This window comes from Limulus polyphemus, unplaced genomic scaffold (genome assembly GCF_000517525.1).
Source record: "Limulus polyphemus unplaced genomic scaffold, Limulus_polyphemus-2.1.2 Scaffold4410, whole genome shotgun sequence".
NCBI classification, from domain to species: domain Eukaryota; kingdom Metazoa; phylum Arthropoda; class Merostomata; order Xiphosura; family Limulidae; genus Limulus; species Limulus polyphemus.
Window position 1 is genome coordinate 55,092 of NW_013670020.1, and position 12,459 is coordinate 67,550.

Genomic DNA, 12,459 nt, shown 5'->3' on the forward strand with positions numbered 1-12,459 from the left:
AATGTTAACAGCAACAAGTCTAAATATATCACAAGTTATGTACACCAATCAAGGGTATTTTTTTCAGCTTTTTTTAACTGGAATGAATGGATAAGCTACACATTTAGCTGCAAACAAGAACTAAGGTTTAGTGTGCTATTTCACTTCTTATAGTTCTAACTTCATTTAACTAACAACTTTTATTTTTGTACTACTTACCTCCATGCATGCTGGTAATAAAGTATTTATTATATTACACAAACATTTTAAAAGTTATGTTTAACATTAACTTTACAGAAAAGTTATAACTTGTATGCTAAAATACTACAGAAGTGCCTAACAATACAAACATCTAGACTAATTTTTTTTACAATATTTTCCCTGTATTCAAACAAAGAACGTGATCTTCTCCAGAGAAACAATCAAATAAAGTTTAGTATCAGGTTTAACTACTTACTACACATATTACTTGGCTCATCTTCCCACTGCCCACAATCATTCTTCCCATTACAAACTAAAGACAGTGGAATACAGTGATTCTGGCCACAGTCAAACTGTGTTTCTGGGTCACATGGCATGTGGGAACCTGCAAAATAAAAACAGTTCAGGTTTCAAACACTCGTTACTTAACAGTACATCTTAAAATTTTTAATAATGCATTACAGATAATTATCTTAGGTTTAAATTTCATGTGATGATGATTATTAAAGGAACTAACTTGGACAATTTTCTTCATCTGAACCATCAGGGCATTCTTTTTCACCATTACACTGCAGATGGCCAGGAATACAGTGATGATTCTTGCACTGGAACTGATCAGGTCGACAGGTGATAGTACCTTCACACAAAAGAAAAAGTACAGAAATCTACATGGAATATGGATTCCTCCAAACAAATAACTTGAATCTTTATAATTCCCAATTATTATAAAATGTGTTCTATCAGCCCAATTTTTTAAACTTACACCATGCTTGATACATGAGTTTAAAAGATTTTCAAAAAATAATGTCTCTTCTAAAAATGATATTACTTTAATACAATAATACCTACATTATGTACAATCAAGACAATAATATCTCCTAAAACTTAACTTCACACACTAAACAATGCTGACACTGTTCTACAATGTCAGATATCACAACAATGATACACATCTTGCCCAGGAAATGGATTATCGATGTACATCTTTTTAATACTTTACACAACTGCTCTATCATAACCTAAATACTAATAAATTAATTATTTGGGGTAATTAGGGTCACTAATGGTGTGGGTCGTATGAGTCATAGATCAAGCACTGGTTGTATCTTCAACTTACAATTTGCTTCGTCAGACTCATCAGGACAGTCAGTATCTCCATCGCACTGCCAGGATATGTGGATACAGTCCCTTCGATTCGCACACATAAACTCTCGTGGTTTACAAGGAGAAGGAAGTCCTTCTGTGGGACAATTTTTCTCATCTGAATTATTGGCACAGTCAACATCACCATCACAGTGCCAACGATCTGGGATACATTTTCCATTATCACACATAAATTCCGTGGAGGAACAGGTCACATTTGCTGTACAATTGAAATGTTGAAGATCCTGAATTACAATAACACAACAACAAAGAAAAAAACAACAACTACAACTTAATATCTAAAACTAGTTCAGATTACATTGTGCTTTGACACAAAACGATTGAAACTTAGAAACAGCCTTTTACATACAAATCAGACGAGACTTACGACAATTTATTTCATCACTCCCATCACCACAGTCGTCATCCTGGTCACACACCCATCTCTGAGTGATGCATTTGTTGTTGTTACAAGTGAATTCCTCTTCTGTGCATGTTACTTGATCTATGGAAACAAATTGTACCAAAGGTAGTTATTAAAATAATTCAAAATATTTCCTAACAGACAAGCATCATTCCAAGTAGTTTAAATTTGGTCCACCACAACCTTTAATCAGAAATATGTATAATAATAATAATAAAAAAGAAAGGGGGGGTTGCATTGTTTCTAAGAAGTTTTCAAAAGAATCTATACTTCTGTGTGATAACTTACGACAGTCTTCACTTTCATCAGATCCATCTTGGCAGTCTTTTTGGCCATCACACCTCCAGGTAATTGGTATACAAACCCCTTCTGGGGTCCCACATGAAAACTGATCAGGACCACACGTTTTATTATCTGAAGAGGCAACAAATAACTTGTTAGTTGTTTTACCCCAAGTTACAGAAAAGTAATACCAGTAAGTTAAATCAAAGAATTTGAAATATAAAACAAAATGAGGAAAAAATTTAAACTGAAAATAACTTTTCCACAACACTATCATGTATTTTTAGGTCACAATACTTGATATTTACCAATATATATATAAAATAATAATTATCATAATTATGCAAATTTGAAAAAACAAACTACCAAGAGAAATCATGAAACTAGCCTTTCATGACAGTCATGGTTAAGGTTAAAGTTCAATTAGGGCTAGATATTTAAAAAAGAAGATCAGAGACAGTAAACTGACTGCTCACATGTGTAACTCTAGCCTTGAGCTCTCTGAGTTCAAGGTTAATGTAATCTTCAACCTTTTTTCGTCCATGAAATTTCAGATGATATTTATCATTAGTGTCTGAAAGTTTCAAACCATGTTGGAGATGAAAGATTTCTGTAATCTCTTAACTTGAGAAGACAACCTTAAGAAACATTAAGCCCTATCATTACAAAAATAAAAGGATTTAACAATTACGTTGCTTCATAATTCCTTCTCAGAGTGTGTTGGAATTGAATTTACTTACTACAAATAGCTGGATTTTCATCAGACTTATCTCCACAATCATCTTCATTGTCACACTGCCACCTGGTGGGTACACATTTTTGATTGTCACACTTGAATTCTGTTGACGAACAGGTTCTTATTTCTAGAAGAGTAATAAACATTGAGTTTAAATAAATGATGCACACTGTAACCAAAATTTTATACAGATTAAAATTTTTCTTCTCACTCTGCTCATTTACTATTCTAGGTTAGAAAAGTTTGATTAATCTGTAAAAACAGTTTTATATAATTTACTGGTGCTTCCACTGTAGGTCAGTAAAGTTTGGTTAATCTGTAAAAACAGTTTTATATAATTTACTGGCGCTTCCACTGTAGGTCAGTAAAGTTTGGTTAATCTGTAAAAACAGTTTTATATAATTTACTGGCGCTTCCACTGTAGGTCAGTAAAGTTTGATTAATCTGTGAAAACATTTACTGACCTACAGTAGAAGTGCCAGTAAATGATATAAAACTGTTTTTATAGCTTAACCAAACTTGGCACTTCTTGTAGGTCAGTAAAGTTTGGTTAATCTGTAAAAACAGTTTTATATCATTTACTGGCGCTTCCACTGTAGGTCAGTAAAGTTTGGTTAATCTGTAAAAACAGTTTTATATCATTTATTGGCACTTCTGTAAGTTAAACTGGAGGATTTCTATGAAAAGACAGCTCTTTCATAAATATAAATATTCTTGGAAAAACCTGCGATTTGGTTTCCAGGTTGGAGATGAAAGTAACAAAGATTCCAACACTGGAGAGTATAAAATATTTATATAATATGATGAGTTCATGGATTCCCAACATACCGTGATTACTCATTTTTATAGTCTGCAACTGAAACTTGTTTCATCAAGGGCTGTTTATGTTGGTATTGGTCAGAAAGAACTGTTTGTGGAAGCAGTTCAAAAGGCTTCCACTCTACAAAATATAAGCTGTAAGTAATTGGATCCGACTTGATTTGTGAAAGTATAGTTCTTATAATAGCTTGAGTAACAAGGTGTATTAGTTACCTATTTAGTAAGGTACCACGCAAAATTTATTACAGCAAAGAAACATTATACTGATAACACAAAATCCATGTCTAAAACACTAGTATCCTATGACAGACCTAAATACTATTGTATCATGAGACAATGGCTTTATTTAAAAAACTTTAATATCTTAACAAACAAATGTTTACAGATACATGCAATTCGACCACGTGCAAACGATCCACGTTCAACAGCATCGCCACATCCTCCCATAAAAGACAATAAAACTTCAATGGAAGTAATTGTTTATCAGACACATTCTTGTTGAAGATAACGTTATTTACACCATTCGAGTGTGTAGTTTATCTAAAATAAACAACGATGGTTTACGAAATAGGTCAGAAAGGGGTAAGTTATCGGTGGATACTGTGTTCAACCAGTTGTTTCCATACGTTTATTCTTCATTTATTTGCATGAGGTAAAAAATATATCTGTATTAAAAGCGGATCTGCCGGTATTGGCAACTTGCCAGATTCATTGCTGAGCGCACGGGAATAGATGGCGCAATAGTACATGGCGTGGGAGATTACATCGAATCATCCGTTCTCTTTCGACCAATCATATTCGTGAAGGTGTGTCTGGTGATATCGCGTAAAACCCTTTGCAGGTCGATATACAATTTTTGCTGGAAGTCAATGTTTGTGGTAAAAAAAAAAAAACACCTGTGAATGTAATTTCACGACTTTGTTGGTTCTTGTATCTAGAAAACACAATAATAATGTGTTAACAACAGAATTATACTTTCACTTAGCGAAAACTCGAGTGCCAAAATATAAAAATTAACTCTCACATTAATTAATTCCAAAGTTTAATTTGGTCAATAGCCATTAATTAGTATGTGATCACAGATATGCTTTGTCAACTATACGCTGTAAGATTGATCATTTTCCTGAAACACACATAAGCATTTTTTTACGGATCCCAGAGAAGGTGGTGCAATAAAAACAAAAAAGAGCAGGGGTGAGGGGGGTTATGATTTTCACATATGCATAAAGTACTGCTACCTTTTTTTAGTGTAGCATTTCTCCCATCACACTTTGCATCGTTACTGGCCGCCTCCTTTTAGATAATATCTGGCATACTTCAGTTAGTCTTAATTATGTCAGACTAATTTTTGCACATTACACAATGTCTGTTGCTATAAATGCACGAGCGACTTGGCTGGCATGACATTACCTGTTTCTATTTTGGTCACTAATGATCTCTATAGTAGCTGGAAAGTATCTTGGGGATAACCTTCTTGTAGGCAGACTCGTGCCGTTTGAGGAAGCAACACTACATAGTTTCAGATTACATCACATGTAAACAACTTTCGTCGGTAGGTCCTTCATCAAAGCAATCCAGACCTCCATCTTCTTAAAACGGTTAGTTGGAAAAATATTCACCTACTCCGAATTAAATAAAAGTGAACTTCAAGATAAAAAAAGGAGATGGCGAAGATAGCGCGTGCATGAAACTGATTTAATGTGTAACACGTGTAACAGAAGCTGCAACGGGTTAATTAGATGTTTTATGAAGTAAAAACGTGAAACTTCGCGTTATTAGCTGTAGCACAAAACAAAAATGATTTATGTTATTGTATACTGGAGCCATTAATGGAGATCCTTATCGTTATCTTTCACTAGGCCAAGAGGAACAATAAGTCTACTCATCATCTTTAATTATTGCACACCTAACCTATCTATAAACTTCATAGACACGAACCAAACCAACAAATCACAATAAAGCTTTTTTAAAATCTTGATATATTATATCCTTTACTCTATCCTAGAGAAGTTTAATTGTTCTATTGATAGTTGTTTACTGTTACTAGAGGAGATTGGTAAAAAAAACTACATAATACCTAAAACCGCAGAACGTGGGAAAAGGTCAAAGGGTGGGCGTAGTCACAAAACCAATTGCACTATCTTAAGGTTATCAGTAACGTGTGAAATCGTATCCACAAATCCAAATATATCAAAATATGGCCATAACTTGTATCTAGCCGCTAATTCACACGTCCTTATACATGTGTCCGTAGTCCAGTTATTGACGGGTAACAACGTCATGTGCCACGAGCTTGCTAAAACAGCCGGCATCGATAAGGGGTCTTCGCGTTGAAGTCGTCCAATACACATGCGCGCGACACGGGTCAAGGACATTCCATATAAGGAATCTTGAAAGTTTCTAAAAACTTGACTTGCACACGTGTATTACTAACTGCATATACACATTGACCCCATCTAATTTTAGTCTGTATTTTACAAATACGAAGAACACGCAAAATCCCAGATGTAGCCTATGCATATACACAGATAAAACTAATTAGTACGACTTAATCAAAGGGCAAGAAAGAACTTGGCTCATAATTTTTTTTCCAAATCTTATTCTCAGAAAAATACAGAATACGTGTAAAAAACCGAGTTACTTATTTCTTAAATATTATACACTAGGTTTTAAAATGCATGTTTTTGAATGCGATATTTTTCGTACTTTCTTTTACAAAAATGTAAATTAAACACGTTTACTGAAAGTATGATTTACAGAAAAATATTTATTAAAATAGCAATGGTATTTTGGCACTACAGTTCCAAATCATCTTCTGCTTCAATCAGGCTGTTTTATTAACCTTAACAGAAAGTTATTTCATCACCACCGCAAACATGAAAGAAACGCTAAATGTGCAAAGGATCATTGATTAACTAAATTGTGTTCGCTGTATACACCCGACAAGAAGAGTGAACGTTAATTTGAAAGAATAAGAATGTCAGTCTGTAAGTTCAAATATACCATTAATTCGAGTCAATTCGAAACATTTTTTGTCAAAATAATCTGAACATAAATTTCTTGAACAAACTTTTATCTATTAATCTAAAATGAAGTTAAACAACTTCGTTTAACTTTAAGCGTATAGACTTAAATAATAATTCTTTAATTTTAAGTGCAAATAGTTGAAAAAAAAAAAACTTGAATTAAAAGTACCAAAAAGTTCATTTAATCTCTTTGATACTTTGAAGAGAAATAATAAAACAAATGTCTTCGTCAACGATAATATTCTTCAGCCAGATTCGTGTCTTCAGATGGCCCGGCTGACCCCGAACCCAAGCACACGTCATGTGACGCAATACGTGATCCACATAACTTTAAGAGTAACTAAAACCAGGGCTAGGCCTATAAGAGACAACCTTGGGTACGGTTATATGCTATGCCCAACGGCAACCACTTTTGAAATTCCAATTACTTATAGGGAAGGGGGGTGTTCCATTTAATTAAAAACTTTAAAGAAAAACGTTATCATATTTCGAAGTGTTTCTTGCATCTTTTTCGCATTTAAAAATGATCAAATTTCTTATATGTTCTAAAACAAATAAAACTCGATCACTCGTTTGTCAATATTCTATACTGTTGCTTTCCGTCCTGAGTGTTTTTATATTTACCACCTTAAGTACGTTATGTCTGTTTTGTTGAATAAATACGAGTTTACTGAATGTGTGTGTGTGTTTTTCTTTGCGTTATTAATATCATTTCAACTTCAACAGCACCTTAAGTGACACGTGGATTCAACCTTCCTTAATTGTGAAACGTTGTCAAGGAAGGAAAAACCAGTCAGCAATATCCGCAGCCTACACGGCTATTCTGATCCGAACAGCGGGATCGAATATTACGTTTATAACGCGCCTGTAAACTGAATGCGCAGGCTCGAACCTTGGTCTTTTCCAAATGGAGCCTGGCATGCTAACCGCTAGAGCATGCCCGATTCTTTCATAACTTCTGCTTTATGACGTAATCCTACACTGGAAAACACAACTCAAAACTTTCGTCTTGAATGAAATGTTCACAGTATTCCACGTGTGAAACATTTCGATCAGCTAATATTCCAGCTGAAACGTGGTAGTGTGTCACTTCTGCACTTTCAATTCCTTCGAATTGAAAATTCAGATCATTCCGGACAACGCTGAAGTACTTTTGTTTTTAATGTTCACATATCTATCTATCTTTTCTTGTTCATATTGTGAGCTTTCGTAACTTCCATTTAAAACACAGAATTTGCATTCACTTTTATTTTACTCTTTATAAGAAAAAAACATTTTACAACTAGTTTTCCAGTTTTCAACCAATCGTTTTAAATCCAGTTAACAATAAATATACCACGTTCCTGGCTTCCTCCAAAATGGCTATCCTCAAATAAACATACTCCTGGCTTCCTCAAAATTAGGTTTCCCCCACTTTTACCAGTGTTGTAGGATACTTCAAGGAATATATTATAAACTTGTTACGACAGTTAATATATATATGTGTGTGACGTCATAAAACTGTGGGGTTACATAGCATGCATGACGCAATACTTTCACCAATTTCCGTCATGAATTAGAGAATCTGGTATCCATGACTACAAACACAGAACAATTATTATATTACTATTTTACTATGTTAAACAACGTTTTCAGGACACTAATTATATACATATATTGTTTGGTTTGACGTAGCCTTAGATGTTTATATTCCCTTAGTAATTTGAAATAAACCCAGTGCGTTACATTAACCAACGTAAAGAATTGCATCATACGCTCGATAGAGGGCGGCAGACACACGGGTACTAAAATGTCGGTCAAGAACCCTATTATTAACTTAGAAACACGGGCCAAATGCCTCAGTGATGAATTTTCTTTCTCTTCAGCAATTTTCTTAGTTTTGGGATTTTGTGTGTGGTGGAGGGACGGAGCAAAGAGCTAAGTCGATTTAACATAGTTGTTAATAACAATATGTGTATACTAACTGGAAAAAAGTGGTGGAAGTCACATGCCTCTTCTGTGTTATGTGTTGGCATCTTTGACGACCATATATAAAACTCAACGAAACCTTGTACTAATTTCCAGGGAAAACTGACACTATAATGAGGTTCTCAAACGTGTAAGACTAAAAACAACACAGCGACTAGACTATAATTGAATATATCCATATTTTCATTTCACTAGGACTTTTAACTCATGAAAAATAACAACAAATTAGGAAGTATAGATCCCAAGGAGAAGACATTATTTCGCAAGGAATTATTAAGAACTTCGAGTGAGTCAAGAAGAATGTATAACATGTCAATCGCATTACACCTGCTTTATCGAGTGCCAACGAGGCCTTTCGCCCAATCCCAAGACTCTTCTGGCCAACTCGGATACACCAGGCACAGTAGTGGTTGAGAAACTATTTATATCATCAGTTCAAGCAACCTCAGCTGAAATGTAATTTTTATAATAGTTACTAATTTCAAATATAAATCAGAATTAGGGAATCGATTTTTATGAGTATATTATCCCCAAAGCTTCGACAAGCTACAATTACTTCACACTTTCAAGCGACCTCTTGAGGTCCACTTGCAAAACTTTTGAAATATTCGTGCAATGCTATATATTTTGTATGTTTTTAGTCTGTAAAACAGGGTTATATCAAAAGTAACCTTTTTTTTTACTGCAGAAAAAGAATCTCGACAAAGCCAGGGTCAAATTAACAGCGACGTCAGATTGTAGGTAGCAGTAACCCAAATAATCACACCGTGAGCAATAGTACTGTAATAACGGTGTAACTAAGTTACGCTCTCCTGATCACATCAAACTAGGCACTTTCCGAACTATTTACATCAATTCACGGTAAAAATAATTAAAATTTTCAGTGTAATTCTTACAGGTTCTAAATGAATGTGTAAATGGGATAGTGGATTAAATAATTTGGGCTTCGTTATTGGAAACATTTCCAACATTAATATCTTGAAAGTAATCACACTGCCATTTTTATTTGTTAGATTACACAATGAAACATTATGTTGGCATTTACAGTTTGCTGATTTAGTAACTCTCGTATTTTATTCACGAAAACATTAATTAAATTATCCTCAAGATCTAATTATAGGTGGCTAATGCAATTATGTATATGTTCACACACACACAACTTGCATAGAAGCAGTGAATTTTAAATGCCCAAAGCTAGCAACAAACTAATACTAATAGTTATGTGTAAAACATCTACAGTTTAGGTAATTTCTTTTCCCAAATATTTAGGTGTACTGGTGTTTCGTTAGGTTTGATACTGTATATAAAAATAGCTCTTTCAAAGAAATTTTTGTCTCATTGTCCAGCTCAATTAGAGTTCTGGTACTGAACGAAAGGCCGCTTGGACAGTGAATTTTTGGAGACAAAAGATAAATCTGAAACGCTATTTTTAAACACCCCTGATTTCAAATCGGAAATGAATGTCGTTAACTTTGGAGCACAATACGATAACGTACCACATCCTACTTCATCAGATTCGTCTCCACAGTCGTTATCTTCATCACAGTGCCAAGTGAGGGGAATACATCTGTCGTTTGCACATGTAAACTGGTGAGAAGAACACTGGCCTAAAATTAAAAAACAAAACAGAGACAATTTACACAAATTTTAACAACTTATGGTTGGCTACGTCCTCCAGACAGTACTTTAAAGTTTAATACAATATAGGAATGTAGCACAAATAAGCCTTATTCGTAATCGTTAAAATCAAATTTTACGTATCATACATGTTACGAACAAAACAAAGCTACATGTTAACTTACTTCAGTATTAACAAGTCAAAAGGCATTTTGTATTATAGTTAGCCCCTGTTAATGTTATTTAACATGGACAAAAACACAAATTGGCAACAGTCCATGTAATAACCGATAGTGATATTGATACACATAAACATCATAGTGGGGCTGAAACTTAAAGTGTTGAAATGTTAAAAACGTCTGTATTTCTCAATGTTTAAATAAATCATTTATTACACGAGCGATTACTTAATATTTTAACATAATTATTTAATTACAAATGATTACTCGACCTGTTATTGTAATTCTAACTTAATGATGTTAAGTAAGTGAATTTAAATACTTCATTTTTGTATTGTAAGGCAAACTATATAGTATATTAACGCACATATTCTATTCTTTAAGTTTAAGTTTTAACAATACTGGCGAATTTCCACTTACCACATGTCCTCTGAATTGCTAAACAAATCACCAGAAGAAAGACACATTTGGCTGAAGACGACTTGAATAATAAAAAATATTTCATCGTTATACTAAAAATAATAGATAGCAACACTATTTTCCCTCACTTGTGTAAAAGCTTCAATTTCTTATCAAACTATCTTCCCTTCTCTCATGCTTACTGAACACTACGTAAAATACACGTTGGGAAATTATCATATGACGTTCTCCTCGCAGTCTGCTAGTGTAATTTCCCTCCACATTCGGCTCTTCCAGTTTTTTAACCCACTCCTAAACATTCCCTAACTTTAATTTGTGTAATATTGAAAAAATAATATATAATATTATTTAGATATTGAATATTTATATCTAAAATAATTTTATATTAGAAAAGTTTAGTATTTGCTCTATATATTATTCTTTAAAGCAATAATTATTTTTGAATTTAACTATGTGGGAGAAAAACATTGATAAACGTAAGAGCGTTTCAGAATCACGCCACTCGAGAACTACTTTCATTCGTGGCACTAAAACATTTGGCTGTTGACCATGTGGTTTATCGTAAAAATATTTTAAGTAGCGTTTTTGTACATAAGTTACATATTTTTTAATAAAGATTAAGTTTAAAAATATTTAAGTTTTATAACTTTCTTTATTATTACTTAGTTGAGACAAAAGTTTAACATCAATTCTAGAACTCTATCTTTCTAGTAATAGTAGTATGTATTCATACGAAGCCGGTCAGTGAATATGCGCGTTAGAATACTATGAACGCATTCTATTAAAACGTAAGCAAATAGCGTGATCCTGAAAGTTTATTAGGAAAAGTTCGGGCGTGGTCTCTTCTAAACAGGGATAATTTGTGAATAAGGTTTAACAAGAAAATATTCTTGATATATATTTATCAAGCTAAGAAATTTCAAATTATGTTAAAATAATAGATGTAGCAAAAATATTACTAATTTAGTCTTCTGAGTTATTCAACAGACAAATTGTTTAAAACATTAAAAAGAAAGATGAAGCCCAATCTATCATTTGACTAATCACTAATGCTCCGATGAGTCAGCGGTAAGTTTACGTATTTGCAACACTAAAATTCTGGGATCGATTCCAAGCGGAATGTTAACCAATTTTTGCAAAAGATTATGATAGGGTAATCATAGTTCTATATCATAAAACTTGTACGTATCAGGTTTTCAGATATAAAAACTAGGACTCTGCTTTCCAACTTTCGTTGAAGAAAATTTATAAACAATCCAATAAATATCGTCAAACGAAAAGCCCCCCCCCCCTCCGGTAGGTCAGTGTTAAATTTACGGAATTATAATGATAAGATCCTGGGCTCGAATCCTCGCGATGAACACAGCAGATAGCCCAATGTGGCTTTGCAGTAAAAAAATAGTAAACAAAATTTAACGAAAACTATATGTTACTGGCTGCTACAGATACTTCTTCGAGAGTGGAAGTTTCAGAGCAACTGTTATTCATGTTAACACTTAAGTTACTTTTTCAAATAAGTGCACAACTTGAAAACTGCAGTATTTTCAGATTATGCTGATATCCCTCAGAGTAGCCTGTAGAAACCATATAAACAGATACCGTATTACAGAGCAGTGCCGTATTTTATCGTAATTAAAAAAATGACTGGACACGGATTGTAAACGA

At 33.6% G+C, this 12,459-nt stretch overlaps 1 pseudogene; it reads right to left on the minus strand.

The window, feature by feature from the left end:
* Positions 1–11,001, minus strand: part of LOC106471100 — a 24,681-nt pseudogene extending 13,680 nt beyond the window's left edge.
* Between the last annotated feature and the right edge of the window lie 1,458 nt (positions 11,002–12,459).